Raw genomic sequence first — 24,727 nt, forward strand, 5'->3', positions numbered from 1 at the left:
ACAGCCAAGGGGAAGACGCAAAGAAATGCTGTTTTTTCCCTTATTCGCTGTGAGGGGCCATTCATCACCGTCGTTATTTTTACAGCAGTGTGGAGCACTCAGCTAATTTTGCCGCCCCCCCTCCCAGGAAATGTGAACAAATGAGGAATCCAGAACACATGCTATCAAAGAAGGCATCGAAGCACAAAGGGGTGATTAAGAATAGGATGTCAAATTTCCACTCCACTTGCCCACCCTACTTATTTTAACTCCCTCTCATGCCCCAGAATTCCCCAGATAGGACCTGAGACTTTATTTAAGTTGTAGACCAGGATGGAAGATTTCTAAAACACCTGGAGTATCAGTGGACTTTACAAAGGGAAATTATTGTAATGCTCATGCCGTGTGACCTCTGATTTAAGCCAGCCAAGTGAACAACACAGTGACTCAATGATAAAGTTGGTGTGAGGCCTGTAGGACTTAAAGTTTGGCTGAAAAGATGGAAAGGTGGAAATGAGAAAATATAACCCATGCTTATTTGGTGAGTGTTTTGCTCAACTCAAAGCCTAAGTGAGAGCTTTAAAGCACTGTGCAATTCCGTTTGCCTTGCTACCATGGGGAAGGTGTGCTGTGGAGCGGAGCTTTGGTATTCTATGAACCTGAGTTTGAATCTTGACTTCTCCATTACCAAAATAATTTATAAACTGGGGATAATTATATCCACCACATAGGGTTGTTGTAAAAACATTTTTAAATTTGTGCATATATTTTAGTCTCTGGTTTAAAATCCAATACCAGCATTATTTTTTTGCTGCTCAAATTATTCCAACTTGAGCCAGCAGGAGCCCCAACATGTTGATTCCTGTCTTCTTTCAACAAGCCTCCAGATGTTCCAAGCTCATCTTGTATTTTCCATTCGTCACTCTTGGAATCAACCACTTCTTCTAGGAATCAACTACTTCTTCTGGGAACCCCAGTTCCTTTAATGGAGAATGGTGTTTAGAGATCAAGGTCTGAGCATCATGTGTGTTCATGGTTACTGAGGTGTCAATGTGTCTGGGCTCTTTCATCAGACAAAGCTAGGAATCTATGTACATCCACCAACCCATGCATATATGCATATCTGTATTTCTGTATCTATCTATTATATTGTGGCTTTGCAAGATGAAATCTAGGTGAGAAATATAAGAAATTTTTATCTTATTTTTGCAACTTTTCTGTTAGCTCAAAATCAAACATTATTCCAAAGTATAAAGAATCTAGAATGTAATAAGTATGCAGTAGTTGCACATTCCTTTTCCATCCTTCCACTTCATGAACTTGATTGCTGTATCTACCTCAAGAATTTATAAATCGGATAATAATATCTACCCCAAAGAGTTGTTGCAAAACATGCTGGGTGCATTTCAGGATATGAACTTTAAATGTGCCCTAGCACCAAATTAGTGGCAGAAACTACTCTGGCCAAGCTCTGCAAGCAATTTAGCCAACTCTGTCCAACATTTGAAGCACTCTTTTGTAATATGGGATGGGATGTGGTGTGCATTTCCCTAGATGCAGACCCTGAGACAGAATTCAAGTACTAATAATTTATTGGGGGAGGAGGAGAGGGCACTGGAAACTACAGAGGGGTAGGAAGTAATCCAGGGAAAGGAAAGCAGCCAAAATGTGTTGGAGAGATTGCAGCATATTATTATGAGGAATCTCTGGGAAATGCTATGAAACACATGCCTCACACAAAGTAGCTGGGGGATTTTATATACAAACCCCCATTAATCATCAGTTGAGGGCTCCTCCCAGGGGTTGTTACACTCCCAGTACATTCAGAGTGGCCTCCTGTGGTTTGAGGAAAGCCCCAGGGCCAGAGCTGCTGATACTGCAAGAGGGTCTTAGCTTTTTGCCCCAGACACCAGTGACAATGCTATGCTTGAGTTCAGTCAGCCTGACTCTGTTTCCTGAGCTTCCTTAAGAGGACCATGTAATGGAAAGAGAATTATGGTGTCTTCTGAGCTTTTGGCTTGAGAGAAGAAAATTTGTCAAGGATGAGCCAGTTTCATCTAACCAAATATTCATTAATCTGTGACAAGGTAGCCAGGTCTACAAATTTCCTCAAAGTGATATTAAAATGTATTTATAGAGAGAGCTAGGTGGCATTTCTCTATATATGAATATGTAAATGTCTGGGGTTTTAAGTATCTGTGGTTGAGAATGAGAATGAGACAGTGAGTACAGAGACATGAATTCATAAAATGTTTTAAAGCAACTCTCTCCAGCCTTTTGGTATGTTATGTTATTAAGGTACAGTAGACTTGCAAAGTATGCTGTAAATCTAAAAGTTTAATGCATCATTTGCTGAAGTTTCCACTGAGTTTGCTCTAAGAAAGGGCAGTGAGGAGAAAGGGATGTCATCTCAACCTTTCCCCTTGAGAAGAGCTGCATCGTTGGCTTCCTCAGCCGGAGCTGCCATCCCATCCTGCAGCCTGAAGACCCAAAGTTTCTTGCAGGAGCAGGGCTACCATGTGAGGATGCAGGTTGTGCCCAGTGCAAAAGCCCCAGCCTAGGGCTGGTGGGGGCACTGGAATCTCTCCCATGCTCCTCTCACCAAGCCAAGTACCCCCATGCAGGACTGTATCTGCCTAGGAAAAAGAGACATCTTTTCTTAATTTGCATAAAAGCACCACAGGGTCAGTAGCATCCATATAGGCAATGTGCATTATGTGAAAACACCAAAGAAAGGAGTTATCATCACTCTAAGCAGTGGAAGACCAGAACAGAGGGAAGGGAAAGATTTGTCCAGGGCATATTCATGTGCTATAGCTGCCATAACAGGGTGCTGCAGATAGGGTAGTTTTAACAACAGAAATTTATTTTCTCACAGTTCTGGAAGCTGGAAGTCCAAGAACGAGGTGTCAGCAGGATTGACTGGCTTGCAGATGGCCACCTTCTGTCTATTTTCTCACATGGTTGTCCTTTGGTATGTGTCTGTGTATAAGGACACCAGTCATGTTGGATTAGGGCCCACCCTTATGACCTCATTTCAACTTAATTACCTCCTTAAAGATCCGGTCTCCAAACACAGTCACATTCTCAGGTACTGGGAGTTAGGACTTCAACATATGAATTGGGGAATGGATGCAATTCAGCCCATAACACAGAGCAACACAGAAAGTCATTTATGACTCAAGAACTAGAACTTGGTATTTTTTGACTTCCCATCTATGAAACTCTGGGGCTTATTCCAGAGTCATCGTGTCCCTGTCAACCCTTGTTTTTGACAGAGGTGCAAATGGAATTGCAGACGATAAGAAGAAAAAAGCAGTTCACTGCTGTTCCTGCTTAGCAAGTCATGCTGCCATCCCCAAATGGAGCCAGGATCTCCTGTGACACCCACAGAACACTGGCAACTTCAGTAGAAGAAGGGAGTGCCACACTAGAGCCAAGAGCTCCAGATGCCAGTTAGACCCCACCTCCCACCTGATCCAGTAGAGGATGGCCTTCCCCAAACTCAGCTTCCAGACTTTTGGGCCATTTCTTCACAATGAAAGGTCACTACAGTGAGGCCTCATCCACGTCCAGTGTCTGCAAAGACGAGGCTCGGCTCACCTACCTCCACTCAGGGCTCTGAATGGTGTATGCAAGCAGAACTTCCTAAAATAGAACAGTGCATAACCAGAAAACCTGCATAGGGAGGCCCAACTGCAGAATCCACACCCCACACTCTGAAAGTTTTTTCTATCTGTTCCCTCCTTTTGCCTCCTCTCAAACCCCTTCCCCTTCCTAGGTCTATGCTATATTAAAACTGCTTCTCCTTTGCAGTCAATCAATCAACAGGCAGTGTGGTAGCCAGTCTCCCAGGGTGCTCCCGACGACCACCACCTCCTGGTATTCACACCCTTGCAGAGTCACCTCCCACCACACCAGGGTGAGAGAACTCTGGAGAAGTGAGGGCTTGCCACTGTGGCTTCTGTCTTCACCAGCTGCTCTCCTTCTCAGATCACTCACACTGGAGGAAGCCATGTCATGAGAGACCCTACGGTAAGATCCACCTAGCAAGGAACTGAGGCTTCCAGCCAGCAGACACACGACTGGGCTCAGAGACAGACCCTTCAGACCCAGCGACCTTCAGATGACAGCAGCCCCGGCAACCCACAGCTCAGATGCTCCTGGATTCTCTGATCCACAGAAACAGTGAGATAACAAATGTTTGTTGTTTTAAGCCAATAAGTTTGGGGTCGCTTGCTATGTAGCAGCGGATGACTGACGCAGGCAGACTACATGTCGAGTTGGATCCGGTCAGCCCATCACAGAACCCCCTACACTGAGCTTTGTTTGGATGTTTTGCCCCAAGTTCTATCAGAGGCGGTTACAGGAAACAGCCATGTAAAATGTGCCACCAATTTTGCTGTATATCTGCTGTTAAGCATATTGTTTACTGCTTCATTAACTTTGTGGCTTTCTTTGTAAGGGGCCATGGGAAGAATACTTTAAGAGTTTAGTATAAGGCTTGCCTTATTCAAGTATTCATTATCTGAACTACTCCAGTTATGAGTTTACTTAGGGAAGCAAGCCGTCAGTCATAATATTAGTCCTCTCCCTTCACATTCCTCCTACATTCACACTATTCCTTCCTGCCCCGTCATCTTCCTCGCTCTGCCTCTCACTGGTTCACAGATGATCAATACAATGGGAGTACAGTGCAAACTGATTGCAAAGCATAATTGCAAATATTGCAGAGAAAGAGGACAAGATTTCATAAATCTAACAGAATTAAAGTTGAAGAACTGCTAGCATCGTGTGCAAAGGTTTTGACAAATACATATTTGGGAGCATTAGAGCAGTTAACAACTGAAGAGGAGAAAACAGCAAAGACGATGATACCAGGAAGACTTTGAAAGAGGTTGGTTTGAATATCAAAGGCATAAGAGCGGTTCTTGAGAAAATTGATAAAGTGCTCAAAGAGCTTTTGCAAAAAGTAACCCTTTTTATGATCATGCTTCAAAAATCAAACATGAATTTGAGAATATTACTTCATTGTATCATACACTTTTTGTTAGGAAAATTCCACTAAAAAAGCCAACCCGTGGTTCACTCTGTTCATTCAAAGAGCAGGTGAATAGCTGCATGTGCAAATTCAATTTTGTTAAGGATACAATAAAACAGACTTATTTTAATAATTTTTGTTTTCATTTTTCAAAATGTAGTCTAACAAAGCTCTTTTAAAAATATTCACTGTGAAATTTTTGTCCCACCTTTAAAGGCAACTTAAAGTAGCCTTTTTTTACTTCCCAGTGTATCAAGGTATCAAAGGTCAATGCTAGCAGAGGACAAAAAAAGTATTTGTCCTGAGGAACTGGACTTGTGGCCTCCTTTCTGATTATATGAGCTTTGTAACTGCCATATTTGACTTTTTGCCTAGATTTCAAGAAGCTAAGTATGGCTCTGCTCCCAATTCCAGCGTGTGGGATTTTCCCCACACCACCAAGCAGTTCTCAGACAATCCAGCTCAATTCTGACACTATCTACTAGGTGATAGTATCAAATCCCACAGGCTAAAGGCTCAGTCCTACAAGTCTTCCCCCACCCTCCCCAATTCAGATGCCAGCCACAAGTCCAAGTTGTCACCTATGCTTCTGACTGACTATAGATTGCAAGTTCCAGTGACCTGCTCCCTGGGTTCATTTGCTAGAGCAGCTCACAGAACTCGGAGAAACAATTTACTTAGTTACTACATTACCAGTTTATTATAAAAAGGATATATATATATAAAACTTAGGAACAGCCAGATAGAAAAGATGCATAGGGCAAGGTACAAGAGAAGGGCTGTGGAGTTTCCATGCCCTCTCTGGGCGCAACACTCTCCCAGACTCATTTGCTCACCAACCTGGAAGCTCTCCAAGTCCTTTCCTTTAGGGATTTTATGAAGTCTTCATTAAAAGGGCATGATTGATTAAGTCATTGGCCGTTGGTGACTGATTCAGCCTCCAGCCCCTCTTTCTCAGCAGGTTGGGAGTGGAACTAAAAGATGGTTGGCATTCCTGCAACCAGCCCCCATCCTTAGGTGCAGTCCAGAAGTCACCTTATGAACACAACAAAAGGCACCCTTGCCCAGTAAACATGTCTAACCTCTAGATCAGAGACTCCCTTGGCCCACACTGGCCCACCACTAACTAGGTCCTTTTCTAATAACAGTCACCCAGGTTGGGAATGACACTTCTGCAATTCTACCAAGTTCCACTTTCCCTTTTAACTACGTAATTAGATTTTTTTAAATCTATGGCTGCTTCCTAATCAGCTTCCTGCCTTGGCATATGCCCATAGAGCTTATACGCACTCCAAAGCACTGGGTTAGGTTAGGCCTTCACACAAATGCAATTGCACTTTTATTGCTGCCATAATTTTGAGTTGCTGAGTAATGAGATTGATTTCTCAGAGAAGTGAAAGGCAAATATGCAGTCACTCAGCAGCTGACCCTTATTTCTTTATAAGTTGGTGCTGCCAAGGACTATGTCTTGCTTTTCCTCATTTCTGGTCATGGCAACCTCAACTGTCAAGAATTTCTGGGTGGTGTTCATCCTAAACAAGGAACCCCTAGCCCTATTTATTCTTTAAAAATTTGCATAGAGGGGCAGGACTTCCTAGGTGTAGAAGAGCTTGTCAGACTCTCTCTCCAGCAATACAACTATTTAATTGATGGAAATTATTTTTAAGTAATTTAAAGTCTTTAGTAACTGTCCTAAAGGCATACAGCAAAGGGAGAAACATTGATTCAAAAAAATTAAATCTACTAAATCTTGATAAAAACAGTCAGAGTCCATGGCATTTGAACCACAACTCACTTTCTTACCCCTTACCCCCAGCTCCAAATTACAGAAGCTCTATCCCAGTAAGTGTGGCCAATAAGATGGCTCCCTGTCCCCCCAGCTTCCAATCTGAAGCTTTCTTCATCTTGGCAGGGGCAGGCTACCAGCTTTTCTCACCCGCCTCTCCAGCTCAAGATTGTAGAAGTTCTACTCTGGTTGATACAGCAGTCTCCCTCCCCTCACTCAGCCCCCACTCATAAGGCAGAAGCTCTCCTCTAGGCACAGCAAGCCAAGACTACTGGGGGCCAAATTGCTTCATCCCCAAATCACTTGTAGGGAAGAGGTTCCAGGTTACTAAAGATAATAAGGAACATTATATAATGGAAAAATTTCAATCCATCAAAAAATATAACAATTATAAATATATATGCATCTAACAACAGAGACCCAAAACACATGAAACAAAAGTTGAACGAATTGAAGGGGCAAATAGACAATTCAACAATAATAGTTGGAGACCTCAATACTCTTCTTTCAATAATGGATAGAATAACTAAGAAGAAGCTCAGTAAGAAAACAGAAAACTTGAACAACACTATAAACCAGTAGACCTAAGAGACATCTATAGAACTCTCCACATAATAACAGAAGAATACACATTCTCCTCACACACACATGAAACATTCTCTAGGGTATCCCTCTGCTAGACTACAAACCAAGCCTGAATAAGAAATTAAATAAAAAATCAATAACAGAAAGAAATCTGGGGACTTTAGAAATACATGGAAATTAACATACTCCTAAATAACTAATGGGGCAAGGAGGAAACCACAAAGAAAATTAGAAAATAATTTGAGATGAAGGAAAATTAATACAAGCATGTCAAAATTTGCAGAAGGTAACTACAGTACTGCTCAGAGGGAAGTTTATAGCTGTAAACACCTATATCAAAAACTATAAGAACTTAAATCAATAAGGTAGTCTTCCAACTTAAGAAAACTGGAAAAATAAGAGTGAAGTAAACCCAAAGCAAGCAGAAGGAGGGAAATAATAAAGACTAGAGTGGGAAAAAATGAAATAGAGAAAAGATACACAATAGAAAATATCTAAAATCCAAACTTTGGTTCTTTGAGAAGATTAACAAAACCAACCAACCTTCAGCTAGACCAAACAAGAAAAAAAGAGCACAGAGAAGATTTAATACTAAAATCAGGAATGAAAGTGGGGACATCACTATGGAACTAATAGAAAACTATTTAAAAATTATAAAGGAATACTATGAATAACTGTATGCCAACAGGCTAAATAAGTTACATGAAATAGGAAATTCCTAGAAAGACACAAATTACCAAAGCTGACCCAGGAAGAAACAGACAATCTGAATATACCGATAAGAAGTAAAAGATTGAATTATTAATTTTAAAGTTCCCTACAAAGGAAAGGCTATTCCCTGATGGCCTCACTGGTGAATTCTACCAAACATTCGGAGTCCATACCAATCCTTCATGAAATCTTCTGAAAAACAGAAGAAACAGAAAACCTCCAAGCTCATGTTATGAGGCCAGTATTACCCTAATATTAAAACAAAACAAAGACATTGTGAAAAACAAAAGCTACAGACCAATATCCCTTATGAATATACTTTTACAAATCCTTAAAAATAAGCTGATTCCATTCAAGATGGACAGTGACTACAATGGGGTGTGGAGGAGGACTTGATAATATGGATGAATGTTGTAACCACAATGTTGCTCATGTGAAACCTTCAGAAGATTGTATATCAATGATACCTTAATAAAAAAAACTGATTCCAGCAACATATAAAATGGACTATACACTATGACTAAATGAGGTTTAACCCAGGAATATTAGTTGTTTTAATATCTGAAGATCAATTCATGCAACACACCATATTGATAGAATAAAGGACAAAAACATGATTATTTACAAAGATGCAGAAAAAGTATTTGATAGAATCCAACACCCTTCCATAGTAAAAATACTCAAGAAATTATGAATGGAAGGAAACTTCTTCAACTTTATAAAGGGCATCTAAGAAAAACCCACAACTAGCACACACTTGATGGTGAAGGTCTGAGTGTTTTTCTTCTAATATCAGACAAGGATGCCCACTCTTGCTATTTCTATTCAGTATTGCTTTGGGGGTTCTAAGGCTTTAGCCAGTATAATTAGGTGAGAAAGGGAAATAAAAGTCATCCACACTTGAAAGGAAGAAATCAAACTATCTCTATTTTGGATGATGTGTTTTTATATCTAGACAATCCTAAGGAATCCACTAAAAAAAACTATCAGAATTAATAAATGAGTTCAGCAAGGACGCAGGATACATGGTCAATTTATAAAAATAAGTTGTACTTATATATGTTGGCAATAAACATTATGAAAGATGAACTTCAGGAAATAACTCAATTTGCAATTGCATGAAAAATAATAAAATACTTAGGAAGAAATACAACAAAAGAAGTACAAAATATATACACAGAAACCACAAAATATTGTTGAAAGAAATTAAATCTAAATAAATGGAAAGACATCCCATGTTAATGGGTTCGAAGGCTTAATATTGTTAAGATGGCAAGACTCACCAAATTTATCTACAGATTTAACACAATTCCTATCAAAATCTCAACTTCTTTTTTTGCAGAAATAGAAAAGCTGATCTTCAAATTTATGTGGAAATTCAAGGGATCCAGAATAACCAAAATATCTTTTAAAAAATGGATTTGAAACACTCACACTAATTTCAAAACTTGCTACAAAATTACACTGTAATCAAGACCATATGGTACTAGCATAAAGATAGACATATAGGTCAATGGAATTGAAATGAGAATCTAGAAATAAACCCTTACATTTATGGTCGATTGATTTTCAACAAGAGTACCAAAGCAATTCAATGGAGGAAGAACAATCGTTCAACAAATAGAGCTAGGACAGTGGGATATCCTCATGAATGAATCTGGAGCTCTACCCCAATTATATAAAAAATTAATTCAAAATGAATCAGAGACTTAAATATAATGCTAAATTATAAAATTCTTAGACAAAAACACGGGAATAAATCTGTGACTTAGGGTTAAGTAATGGTTTCTAAATACTATACCAAAGCACAGGCAACAAAAGAAACAAAAAATAAGTTAGACTATATCAAACAAAAAGCTTCTGTGCTGCAAATGATACGGTCAAGAAAGTAAAAAGATAACCCACAGAGTAAGTTAAGATATTTGCAAATCATATATCTAATAAGAGACTTGTATCCAGAATATTTTTCTTAAACTTTTCAACTCAACAGCAAAAATACAATGAACACATTTTTTAAATAAAGAAAGGATCTGAATAGACATTTCTCCAAAGAAGATATACAAAATGGCCTGTAAATCCATAAAAATGTGTTCAATGTCACTAGTCATTAGGGAAATGCAAATCAAAACCACAATGAGATACCACTTCTTAACCACTACGATAGCTATGTTTTTTAAAACCAGTGAGGAGGAATTGGAAATTCCATATATTGCTGGTAGGACTTTAAAATGGGGCAGCCACTTTGGAAAACAGTTGAGCAGCTCCTCAAATGTTAAATATAAGATTACCATGTGACTCAGCAATTCTACTCCAAGACATATGCCCAAGAGAAATGAAAACATACATCCACACAAACATTTTACACAAATGTTCATGGCAGCATTATTCATAATAGCCAAAAAATGGAAATAATCCCAATATCCATCAATTGATGAACGGATAAATCAAATCTGGTATTGTCTTTACAATGGACTATTATTCCAAAATAAGGACAACAGTATGCTGATACATATTACTGCACATACGAACCTTGAAAACATCATGCAAAAAAAGAAGTCACAGAGATCACATACTATATTTATATGAAATATCAATTTATATAAAATGTCCAGAAATTTCCAGAATAGGAAAATCTATATCAAAAGAAAGGATATTAGTAGAAACCTAGGGCTAGAATTGGGGATGGGAGGACACAGGGAGTGGCTACTAATGGGCATGAAGTTTACTGGGGGAGGCAAAAAATTTCTCACGTTAGATAATGGTCATAGTTATACAAACCTGTAAATATGCTAAAAAAGACTGGATTCTACACTTTAAATGAGTTAATTGTGGTATATGATTGTGGTATATTATATAACTGTGGTAAATGAGTAATTTTGGTATATAAATTTTGACTCAATAAAGCTGTTTAAAAATTATTATGGTTCATGGATAGGAACACTCAGTATTGTTAAGATGTCAGTTCTTCTCCCCTTAATCTATAGATTCAATACAATCCCAGTCAAAATTCAAACAAGTTATTTTGTGGATATCAACAAACTGATTCTAAAGTTTATATGGAGAAGCAAAAGACCAAGGTTAGCCAACACAATATCAAAGGAGAACAGAGGATGTCACTACCTGATTTAAAGACTTGTTATAAAGCTACAGTAATCAAGACAATGTGGTATTTGTGGGAGAATAGACAAATAGGCTAAAGGAACAAAACAGAGAACCCAGAAGCAGATTCACACAAATATAGTCAACCAATTTTTGACAAAGGAGCAAAGGCAATTCAATGGAGAAAAAAATAGCCTTATCAGCAAATGGTGCTGGAAAAATTGGACATCCACATGCAAAAAAAAAATGAATTTAGACACAAACTTTACACGTTCTGCAAAAATTAACTCAAAATGGATCATAGACCCAAACACAAAGCATGAAACTGTAAAACTCCTAGAAGATAACACTGGAAAAAATCCAGATGTCCTTGGCCTTGGAGGTGATGCCTCAGATTCATGGCTATGAAATAGGGACAATAATAATATAATCTCGTGGTATCTAGAGAGGATAAAATAAGTCAATACATAAAAGGTTTAAAATAGTAAGTCCTCAGTAAAGATTAGCTATCTGTTTGGGTTATAGGATATATGTATGGATTCTTCATTGAATATGCACCCAAGACGCAGCCTGTCTTCACTTAAGCATGAGTACACATTGCCGAGATGGGGCTGCAAGTCCACCTTGGTTATGCCTATTTGCAGGAACTCTTATTTTTCTGAAGGTATGGGGACTAGTTGAGGAACTAACCTCCCACTGACAAGACGTGATTTATTAAAGTCTGTCTAAACTCTGTTCAATGTCCAAGGGGCTACCATGTCAAGAACTTGGTGAGTTCTCTCTGAAGACATATATGTTGCAAAGGGGGAGTTCAACCTTCAGTTTTCCTGACTTACAAACACAGTCTTTGTAACTTATTTTGGGTTATATCTACCATTTCTCTGGGGCATCTCTAGATCATCTCAGACCAAACATGACAAAAGGCATACACAGGGATCAGAGTGAGGACATACGGAAGTTAAACAAGATACAGAGATGTGTATTCCCAAACCTTAGTGATTTGCTTATTTTCCAGTCATTGATTCATGCCTCCTGCATGCTAGGCTCTGTGCTAGTGCATGGGGCTCAACACCAAATGTGTTTAGGGGCTTTGGTTAGGAGTCTAGAGTTCATAAAGAGCCCTCACTTAAGTGCAGGGTTCTGGAGTCCTCCTATCTGTTTAACTTAACCATTCTTTCTTTTCCCAGGACTGGGTTCTGTTACTCCATTTTCCTGTATTTCCTCCTCTGTTAAACTGGGATTTCTGGAAACCCAACCTCCTTTAGAGCTGTGCTTCCAGACTAGCCTGATGGTATGAATGACATGGGTGCTTACCAAGTACAGATTCCCAGGCCTCACTCCAGACCTCTTGACCAGCTCTCCTGGATATGAGTCTAGGATCTATTTTTAACAAGCACCTCCAGATAATTCTTAATCATGAGCCAAGTCTGGGAAGCACTGCCTTAGAACATTTTACTTTCATCTTTCCCCTGGTTCTGGGCTGGTGAATAACTGCCCATGGCAGACAACACCAACTGATCACAGGGACTCTTTCATACTGAACCTGATTAAGGCCTCAGAACCCTTAACAAGCACTTCAGGCAGCCACTACCTATCAGGTGGAATTACACTGGAGATGAAATGTACTCACCATCCCTGCACTAGTTACTATGTATGCATGTGATGCTGACATTTTTCCTGATCTGTTCATGATAGATATGCAAGATGTCCAGGCTTAAAGATTCTGGAAGAACCCAACTCCATCTGGGACTTTATGTTCACAATTGACCAACACTTCCACAGACAGACGTCTTCAGAGAGAGAGCTCAAAGATCCTTATGATGGACCTTTTCCTCCTATTTCTCCAGATAATAGGTCCATCGTGGCTGTAGGGTATGGTAGATAAATGGTGATATGCCTGTGCCTGCCTGCCATCTGAGAGACTAGAAAAATGTGGGGTAGGAGGTTTTGTAGGCTTTTAAAAGTGTTTATAAGTCTTATCAAAAAGTGACCCTTAAAACTGGTCTTGGATGCCTGTAATCGTAACAGGTCCATAAAACTTCCTTGATTTCTGGGAGCCATCATGCCTGTTTTCTCTATATTATCCTCAAGATGCTGAGGTGTCACTATCGCTAAAGATACTGGCCAGACCAGACCAGGTAATTGATTAAGAGAGCTTCTGCCTTCAAAAGGCATTGAAGTTAATGGGGGCCACAAACAAGCAGGAAATCATGATATTGCTGAGTGGGGTGCCACTGAGAGCCACAGGGAACCATGAGGGTAGACATCAGGGAAAGGCCAATGGTCCTAGAGAAGGGGGCAGGGCAAAAAAGTGTGGAGAAAAAAGAAGTGACTCTAATAGACCCTATTAGGGAAGTAAGAGTTTGCTTCATAGAACTGTTAGGGAAGAAGAAAACGCATTCCAGCCAAATACCCACACAGAGACCTATAACTGCTCACTTCTGGGGATCAGTGAGGAGAGACAGTATGGCTGGAAGACAGCCTGTGTGCTTGGGTAGGGGAAAGGGTGGGGAGAGTAGGGTATGGCTGGCCATGGGTCTGGAGAGGGCAGCAACTGACTGATACAAGAGACAAGACCTTATGGTATGAGTTCCTCCTTAAACACCTGGGTCCTGCCCCACCATCCTAGAGGAACTCACCAGTCCATTAACCTGCACATATGGAACTTCCATTGAACATTTTGGTGTGTCCTTCTTAAATATGGAGGGCACTCAAGGTTCACCAGATGGCTGAGGAACCACTCTACTGTGAAAGGAAAAGCTAACATAAAAAAACAGGAAAAAGAAATCAGAGGAAAGAGCAACAATATAGGAAGGGTAAAAAACCCTATCACTAATATCCTCAGAGATATATGTGGAAATATTTTATTCTTAAACAAGGATTAATCTTATTATTTCTTCTTAATAATATATTACTGCATTATCAATATATTATCTTCTTAATTAATATTATTTCTTGTTTAATTTTGAAGAAGAAATATTTAAAAGAGGTCCTGAAAATTAAAAATATTAGAAAAGAAAAAGACAACTCAATAGAATGGCTGTAAGAATAAGTTAAGGAGAGGGCAGAGCCAAGATGGCAGCGTGAGTAGAGCAGTGGAAATCTCCTCCCAAAACCACATAGTTCTATGAAAATATAACAAAGAAAACTCTTCCTAAAATAGAGACCAGAGGGCACAGGACAACATCCAGACCACATCCACACCTGCAAGAACCCAGCGCCTCGCGAAGGGGTTAAGATATAAGCCCTGGCCCAGCGGGACCCGAGCGCCCCTACCCCTGGCTCCCGGCAGGTGGAAAGAAACCGGAGCGGTTTTTTTTTTTGTCGAGTGCTTTTTGGAAGCCTTAAAGGGACAGGGACCCCAATACCAGTGAAACAGGGCACCAAGACCAGTGAGCGGGTGCCTGAGACTGGCGCCTGAGGACAAAGAAAATCGCATGTTTTTCCCAGTACTGGGGAGGCAGGGCGGCAGGACCAGTGAGCGGGTGCCTGAACCGGTGCCTGGGGACAGGGAAAATCGCATTTTTCCCTTTTTTTTTTGGCGAGTGCTTTTTGGAAGCCTTAAAGGGACAGGGACCCCAATGCCAGGGAGGCGGGGCGGCAGGACCAGTGAGCAGGTGCCTGGGACCAGTGCCTGAGGACAAAGCAAATCGTGCGTTTTTCCCTTTTTTTTTGGCGAGTGCGTTTTGGAAGCCTTGGAGGGACAGGGACCCCAATACCAGAGAGGCAGGGCAGCAAGACCAGTGGGCGGGTGCCTGGCGGACAAAGAAAATTACGCGTTTCTCCCTTTTTTTTTCTTTTTGGCTAGTGCTTTTTGGAGGCCTTAGGGGGACAGGGACCCCAGTGCTAGGGAGGCAGGGCGGCAGGGCCAGTGGGGGGTGCCTGAGGACAAACAATATTGCACGTTTTCCCCCTTTTTTTTTTTTTTGGCTGGTACTTATTGGAAGCCGTGAAGGGACAGGGACCCCAGTGCTAGGGAGGCAGGGCAGCAGGACCAGTGAGCCGGTGCCTGGGACCAGCGCCTGAGGACAAAGAAAACCGCACGTTTTTTCCTTTTTTTTTTTTTTTTTCTTCGTTCATTGTTGCTGTTGTTGTTTTGGTTTGGAGAGTGCTCTTTGGAAGTCTTAAAGGGGCAGGACAGTAAAGTTAGATCAGAGGCCCAGAATCTGGGGATCTCTGGACACTCTAACCCCCTGGGCAACAGGGAGCACAGAGGCCCCTTACGGAGATAAATAGCCTCCTGGCCACTGCCCCTCCAATGGGGCTCCACCATGTTGGAGGAGCCTCCACAGCCAGGTCACGCCCACAGCAACAGCGGAGATAAACTCCATAGCAAACGGGCAGGTAGCAGAAGTCCTGTCTGTGCACAGCTGACAAGCACAAGCCACTAGAGGTCGCTATTCTCCCAGTAGAGGAAGGCCACAAACCAACAAGAAGGAAAGCTCTTCCAGCGGTCACTCATACCAGCTCTGCAAACTATCTCTATCACCATGAAAAGGCAAAACTACAGGCAAAGATCACAGAGACAACACCTGAGAAGGAGACAGACCTAACCAGTCCTCCTGAAAAAGAATTTAAAATAAAAATCATGAACATGCAGACAGAGATGCAGAGAAAAATGCAAGAGCAATGGGATGAAATGCAGAGAAAAATGCAAGAGAAATGGGATGAAGTCCAGAGGGAGATCACAGATGTCAGGAAGGAGATCACAGAAGTGAAACAATCCCTGGAAGGATTTATAAGCAGAATGGATAAGATGCAAGAGGTCATTGATGGAATAGAAACCAGAGAACAGGAACATATAGAAGCTGACATAGAGAGAGATAAAAGGATCTCCAGGAATGAAACAACACTAAGAGAACTATGTGACCAAGCCAAAAGGAATAATATTCGTATTATAGGGGTACCAGAAGAAGAAGAAAGAGGAAAAGGGATAGAAAGTCTCTTGGAAGAAATAATTGCTGAAAACTTCCCCAAACTGGGGGAGGAAATAATCGAACAGACCACGGAAATACACAGAACCCCCAATAGAAAGGATCCAAGGAAGACAACACCAAGACACATAATAATTAAAATGGCAAAGATCAAGGACAAGGAAAGAGTTTTAAAGACAGCTAGAGGGAAAAAGGTCACCTATAAAGGAAAACCCATCAGGCTAACATCAGACTTCTCAACAGAAACCCTACAGGCCAGAAGAGAATGGCAGGATATATTTAATGCAATGAAACAGAAGGGCCTTGAACCAAGGATACTGTACCCAGTACGACTATAATTTAAATATGATGGCGGGATTAAACAATTTCCACACAAGCAAAAGCTGAGGGAATTTGCTTCCCACAAACCACCTCTACAGGGCATTCCTACAGGGACTGCTCTAGATGGGAGCACTCCTAAAAAGAACACAGAACAAAACACACAACATATAAACAATGGAGGAGGAGGAATAAGAAGGGAGAGAAGAAAAGAATCTCCAGACAGTGTATATAACAGCTCAATAAGTGAGCTAAGTTAGGCAGTAAGATACTAAAGAAGCTAACCTTGAACCTTTGGTAACCATGAATCTAAAGCCTGCTATGGCAATAAGTACATATCTCTCAATAGTCACCCTACATGTAAATGGACTTAATGCACCAATCAAACGACACAGAGTAATAGAATGGATAAAAAAGCAAGACCCATCTATACGCTGCTTACAAAAAACTCACCTCAAACCCAAAGACAAGCACAGACTAAAAGTAAAGGGATGGAAAAAAATATTTCACGCAAACAACAGTGAGAAGAAAGCAGGGGTTGCAGTACTAATATCAGACAAAATAGACTTCAAAACAAAGAAAGTAACAAGAGATAAAGAAGGACACTACATAATGATAAAGGGCTCAGTCCAACAAGAGGATATAACCATTCTAAATATATATGCACCCAACACAGGAGCACCAGCATTTGTGAAACAAATACTAACAGAACTAACGAGGGAAATAAGACTGCAATGCATTCATTTTAGGAGACTTCAACACACCACTCACCCCAAAGGATAGATCCACCAGGCAGAAAATAAGTAAGGACACAGAGGCATTGAACAACACACTAGAACAGATGGACCTAACAGACATCTATAGAACTCTACATCCAAAAGCAACAGGACACACATTCTTCTAAAGTGCACATGGAACATTCTCCAGAATAGACCACATACTAGCTCACTAAAAGAGCCTCAGTAAATTCCAAAATATTGAAATTCTACCAACCAATTTTTCAGACCACAAAGGTATAAAAGTAGAAATAAATTCTACAAAGAAAACAAAAAGGCTCACAAATACATGGAGGCTTAACAACATGCTACTAAATAATCAATGGATCAATGAACAAATCAAAATAGAGATCAAGGAATATATAGAAACAAATGACAACAACAACACAAAGCCCCAACTTCTGTGGGACACAGTGAAAGCAGTCTTAAGAGGAAAGTATATAGCAATCCAGGCACACCTGAAGAAGGAAGAACAATCCCAAATGAATAGTCTAACATCACAATTATCAAAACTGGAAAAAGAAGAACAAAGGAGGCCTAAAGTCAGCAGAAGGAGGGACATAATAAAGATCAGAGAAGAAATAAACAAAATTGAGAAGAATAAAACAATAGCAAAAATCAATGAAACCAAGAGCTGGTTCTTTGAGAAAATAAACAAAATAGATAAGCCTCTAGCCAAACTTATTGAGAGAAAAAGTGAATCAACACAAATCGACATAATCAGAAATGAGAATGGAAAAATCATGACAGACTCCACAGAAATACAAAGAATTATTAAAGACTACTATGAAAACCTATATGCCAACAAACTGGAAAACCTAGAAGAAATGGACAACTTCCTAGAAAAATACAACCTCCCAAGACTGACCAAGGAAGAAACACAAAAGTTAAACCAACCAAATACGAGCAAAGAAATTGAAACAGTAATCAAAAAACTACCCAAGAACAAAACCCCGGGGCCGGACGGATTTACCTCGGAATTTTATCAGACACACAGAGAAGACATAATACCCATTCTCCTTAAAGTGTTCCAAAAAATAGAAGAAGAGGGAATACTCCCAAACTCATTCTATGAAGCCAACATCACCCTAATACCAAAACCAGGCAAAGACCCCACCAAAAAAGAAAATTACAGACCAATATCCCTGATGAATGTAGATGCAAAAATACTCAATAAAATATTAGCAAACAGAATTCAACAGTATATCAAAAGGATCATACACCATGACCAAGTGGGATTCATCCCAGGGATGCAAGGATGGTACAACATTCGAAAATCCATCAACATCATCCACCACATCAACAAAAAGAAAGACAAAAACCACATGATCATCTCCATAGATGCTGAAAAAGCATTTGACAAAATTCAACATCCATTCATGATAAAAACTCTCAGCAAAATGGGAATAGAGGGCAAGTACCTCAACATAATAAAGGCCATATATGATAAACCCACAGCCAGCATTATACTGAACAGCGAGAAGCTGAAAGCATTTCCTCTGAGATCGGGAACCAGACAGGGATGCCCACTCTCCCCACTGTTATTTAACATAGTACTGGAGGTCCTAGCCACGGCAATCAGACAAAACAAAGAAATACAAGGAATCCAGATTGGTAAAGAAGAAGTTAAACTGTCACTATTTGCAGATGATATGATACTGTACATAAAAAACCCTAAAGACTCCACTCCAAAACTACTAGAACTGATATCGGAATACAGCAAAGTTGCAGGATACAAAATTAACACACAGAAATCTGTAGCTTTCCTATACACTAACAATGAACCAATAGAAAGAGAAATCAGGAAAACAATTCCATTCACCATTGCATCAAAAAGAATAAAATACCTAGGAATAAACCTAACCAAAGAAGTGAAAGACTTATACTCTGAAAACTACAAGTCACTCTTAAGAGAAATTCAAGGGGACACTAATAAATGGAAACATCCCATGCTCCTGGCTAGGAAGAATTAATATCGTCAAAATGGCCATCCTGCCCAAAGCAATATACAGATTTGATGCAATCTCTCTCCAATTACCAGCAACATTCTTCAATGAATTGGAACAAATAATTCAAAAGTTCATATGGAAACACCAAAGACCCCGAATAGCCAAAGCAATCCTGAAAAGAAGAATTAAGTAGGGGGGATCTCACTCCCCAACTTCAAGCTCTACTACAAAGCCATAGTAATCAAGACAATCTGGTACTGGCACAAGAACAGAGCCACAGACCAGTAGAACAGATTAGAGACTCCAGAAATTAACCCAAACATATATGGTCAATTAATATTTGATAAAGGAGCCATGGACATACAATGGCAAAATGACAGTCTCTTCAACAGATGGTGCTGGCAAAACTGGACAGCTACATGTAGGAGAATGAAACTGGACCATTGTCTCACCCCATATACAAAGGTAAACTCAAAATGGATCAAAGACCTGAATGTAAGTCATGAAACCATTAAACTCTTGGAAAAAAACATAGGCAAAAACCTCTTAGACATAAACATGAGTGACCTCTTCTTGAACATATCTCCCCGGGCAAGGAAAACAATAGCAAAAATGAACAAGTGGGACTACATTAAGCTGAAAAGCTTCTGTACAGCAAAGGACACCATCAATAGAACAAAAAGGAACCCTACAGTATGGGAGAATATTTTCATAAATGACAGATCCGATAAAGGCTTGACATCCAAAATATATAAAGAGCTCACACGCCTCAACAAACAAAAAACAAATAACCCAATTAAAAAATGGGCAGAGGAACTGAACAGACAGTTCTCTAAAAAAGAAATACAGATGGCCAAGAGACACATGAAAAGATGCTCCACATCGCTAATTATCAGAGAAATGCAAATTAAAACTACAATGAGGTATCACCTCACACCAGTAAGGATAGCTGCCATCCAAAAGACAAACAACAACAAATGTTGGCGAGGCTGTGGAGAAAGGGGAACCCTCCTACACTGCTGGTGGGAATGTAAATTAGTTCAACCATTGTGGAAAGCAGTATGGAGGTTCATCAAAATGCTCAAAACAGACCTACCATTTGACCCAGGAATTCCACTCCTAGGAATTTACCCTAAGAATGCAGCAATCAAGTTTGAGAAAGACAGATGCACCCCTATGTTTATCGCAGCACTATTTACAATAGCCAAGAATTGGAAGCAACCTAAATGTCCATCAGTAGATGAATGGATAAAGAAGATGTGGTACATATACACAATGGAATACTACTCAGCCATAAGAAGCAGAAAAATCCTACCATTTGCAGCAACATGGATGGAGCTGGAGACTATTATGCTCAGTGAAATAAGCCAAGCGGAGAAAGAGAAATACCAAATGATTTCACTCATCTGAGGAGTACAAGAACAAAGGAAAAACTGAAGGAACAAAACAGCAGCAGAATTACAGAACCCAAAAATGGACTAACAGGTACCAAAGGGAAAGGAACTGGGGAGGATGGGTGGGCAGGGATGGATAAGGGGGGGAAGGAGAAGGGGGGTATTAAGATTAGCATGCATGGGGGGAGGGAGAAAGGGGAAGGAGGGCTATACAACACAGAGAGGACAAGTAGTGATTCTACAACATTTTGCTAAGCTGATGGACAGTAACCATAATGTGGTTTTTAGGGGGGACCTGATATAGGGGAGAGCATAGTAAACATAGTATTCTTCATGTAAGTGTAGGTTAAAGATTAAAAAAAAAAGAAAGAAAGAAAGAAAAGGGGGATTACTCCTTGATAGGATAAAACTATTGGTAAATCAAAGATTAACACATGCTTTAAATATCCTTAATGTTGATCACTTGAAGGGTGTCAGATGATCAGCTATGGAGGTACTCTTTTCTGATAATATGCCTTTCTCTTAATAAAAAAAAAAAAGCAGTTCCTGTGTGCTGACCTCCAATGAATTCTGCACAGTGGTATAGAGGGCATGTCAAATTGTGGGCAAAGGGTCTGTTTGTTTCTATGCAGAAGATCAAGGCCTAGCTTGGCTACCCAGAAAATGAACTAAGATACGATATGAGGAGGAGCTTCCGGCATCAGCACTCTCTGGAGGACTTGTGCCGGGGATGATCATCAAAAAGCCTCCACAGGGATCCGGGCGATGCTGCGGTTGTGGCTGCATCCACCCCGTTTCCTGGACTTGCCATAGGAATGAGGAGGGAGATGTCTAGGCTTGCATGTGCATACAATGAGACAACGAATTTGACCGGATCTGTACTGTTGGAACTCAACCAGGAGTTGGGAGGGGTGCAAGGTGTAGCACTCCAAAATCTTACGACTATAGACTATCTACGGTTAAAAGAACATATGGGATGTGAACAGATCCCAGAAATGGGTTGCTTTAATTTGTCTGATTTCTCTCAGACTGTTCAAGTACAGTTGGACAATATCCATCATATCATAGACAAATTTTCACAAATGCCTAGGGTGCCTAAATGGTTTTCTTGGCTTCACTGGAGATGGATGGTAATTATAGATTTGCTTTGTTTATGTTACCGTATTCCTATTATGTTAATATGTGTGTGCAAGTTAGTTAGTAGTTTAAAACCTATACATACTTAAGCTACTCTACAAGAAGATATGTCAAAGAAATAATCAATCCTCCCATGTTTTCTTCCATATGCTACCTCTATAGCTTTTCTTCTTCCTTCCTAATTACAACCCTTAAATAGAATTTGTGCCTCATATCGAAGTTACCGAGTATCATAATTCCTCCAGGTGGTAAAGATACCTCGAGACAAGTGCTGGGCATAGAAGCCACAGGGCATAAATCTGCAAAGAAGTAAAAAGCTAACCTTTTCAAACAATATTGCTTCTCTCTCACTTACCAACTTTACATTTCCCTGTATGGCCCCGGAAGATGACTGGTTAGCCAGAGACGGGTAAGATTCCTCAAGGGAGGAACAACCTAAGACAGGCACAGTCGCAGGGGGGCCATCAGGTGAGAAATCGGGGAATAACAGTGGTGAAGCTTAGAACCTCACGCCCCCCCTGTTTTGAGAGAAAGCTTCTGCATCCGTGGATGTTTTATTGACCTTGTCTAGCTCAGATTAGCACGTAGTCTACAGGCACACACCTGATCATCTACAATTGCTCTCTTACAACACTAAACTATGTTTTCTAACTTTATCTCACATCTACCTACCACTTCAGCATTTTATTAAAAATAAAAATAATAATAATAATAAAGGGAGAAATGTGGGATCAACATATAAATCAAGTATAAAAATCAAATGAATATTCATATTTGACCTGATTGTTTATAGTTCATAATGCATGATCAAAACCGAAAGTTTCTGTGATGACTGCCCTTGTTCTGTTCACCATGTAAGAACTTACTCACTATGTAAGAATTCGTTCACCATGTAAGAACTTGTTCGTTATGCTTCAGAAGATTGGAGACTGACGAGAATTAGGCTTGGGGTGGATTAATGATTGTGCATTAAGCATTGACCCCCCCCTATACAGAATTTTATTGTTGTTAACAACCATTTGATGAATAAATATGAGAGATGCCCTCTCAAAAAAAAAAAAGAAGTTAAGGGAACCTCCAAAGAGATGAAAATGGGAGAAAGCATAAGCAGATTATAACACTATTGAAGACAGCCAATATTTAAATAGTAAAAGAAACCAGAAAGGAAAATTACTGAAACAATAAATAAAGACATGAGTTTCTAGAATCTAATGAGTTTCTAGATTCCACCAAGGGCAAGAATAAAGGATGGAAAGTATCCCCAACTCACTGATATTCAAAAAATCAGGAATAAAAATAGCATCAGACTTTTCAACATCAACATTGCAAACTCGAAACAATGGAGAAATACCTTCAGAATCCTGAAAGGTAAAGAGAGGAATGATTTCCATTCTAGAATTTATATTCAGCCAAACTATAAAGTGTGAGGATATAATAGAAAATCATCTTACACAAGATCTAAAAAATGTTGCCTCTTCTGAACACTTACTCAAAAAGTTACTAAAGGATGTTCTCCACCAAGACAAAGGAGCAAGTCAAGAAAGAGGAAGCCCAGAGTCCAGTAAAGAAAGAATTTAATATAGCGATCAGTTTAATACAAAGGAATTCTCAATTTGATGATGAAGGGAAATTCCAGGATGAGATGAGTGACAGACTGAGTTGGAGCAGGAGGACCAAGAAAAGAATTAAACCAATACATAATATATGTCAACATATTTTAAGAAAACTATAATTCTGCCAGGGAACTCGAGGATGAAATAGTAATAGGTACATAGAAAAACAAGTAAATGACAAATCAGTGTAATTATGAGTCAAGGAAAATGACAAAGTTGTACAAGAAGGAAATATAATCATAGTACACTGTGTAACTCAAGCTAAGAATAGTATTACAGTAACATAAATGCTGAATATTAATATTACCAAAATGATGTTATAATCATATTGGGACGATAGGAGGAAATGTGTTTGTGGGAGATAAGAGAGCTAAATCCTCTTCTTATATAAAAAAGAAGTTAATAAATGATAAATAAATTTTAAAAGACATATTTTAAGCATGTTATTTAGGAATATAGAGTTAATCCTGAAAGAAAACAGCTAAAGGCGTTGGAAAAGGTTGCCTTGGAGGAGAAAGAACCAGGAAAAAGGAAGAGGGCTGCCTTCCCTTCAGTGCCTTATATAGATATTTATTCTTTCAAACTAAGTACATGAAATGTAAATATGGACTGCATATTAGATGATAGCATTAAATTGAATTAATGTTAAATTCTTAAGTAACGATAATGGTATTATGGTTATATAGGAGAGTATCCTTAATTCTTAGGAAATATATGATTGAGTATTTAGGGATAAAGCAATACAATGTCTGTAATATACTTTCAAATAACCCAGAGAAAAGATAGATGATAGATAGACAGATGATATAGAGAAATAGATGACAGATAGGAAAATAAGGAAATGTGATAAAATGGAATTGGTGATTCTAGATAAAGGGTATATGAATGTTCATTGTACTTTTCCTTCAACTTTCCTGTAATTTAAAAAATTTTTCAAAATAAAATGTTTGGGGAAAAACTAAGTATGTGTATTACTCTGATAAAAATTAAAAATGAAACACTTGGCCCAACACCTGACATACAGAGGCATGCTGTCATTTGTATTTTTATCATCATCATCATTTCTCACCAAGTGGGAAATGGTAAGACAATGATAAACCACTAATCGTTACACCTGGATAATGATAAGAAAAAAATATTAAAGATAATTTTCCCTCCACCATCCTATCCCCCCACCTACTCCGGGCCTAGACCTGATGTATAGCCCTGGAGACATAACCAAATATGCTCCTCCCTCTTACATAACACAAATGACAAGCTCTAGTCAGCTCTGATTTGAGATGGTCTAGAGAACAGCCAGGGGCCTGCTTAAAGAAATATAAAAGAAGTAAAAGCACAGATCTTGAAAGGGAAGGTAGTGTTCAGTTTGGTGGCTCTGGGTGAGTGACGGGCGCTGCCCGGACCA

Source organism: Manis javanica, chromosome 4, assembly GCF_040802235.1.
Source record: "Manis javanica isolate MJ-LG chromosome 4, MJ_LKY, whole genome shotgun sequence".
Lineage (NCBI taxonomy): Eukaryota > Metazoa > Chordata > Mammalia > Pholidota > Manidae > Manis > Manis javanica.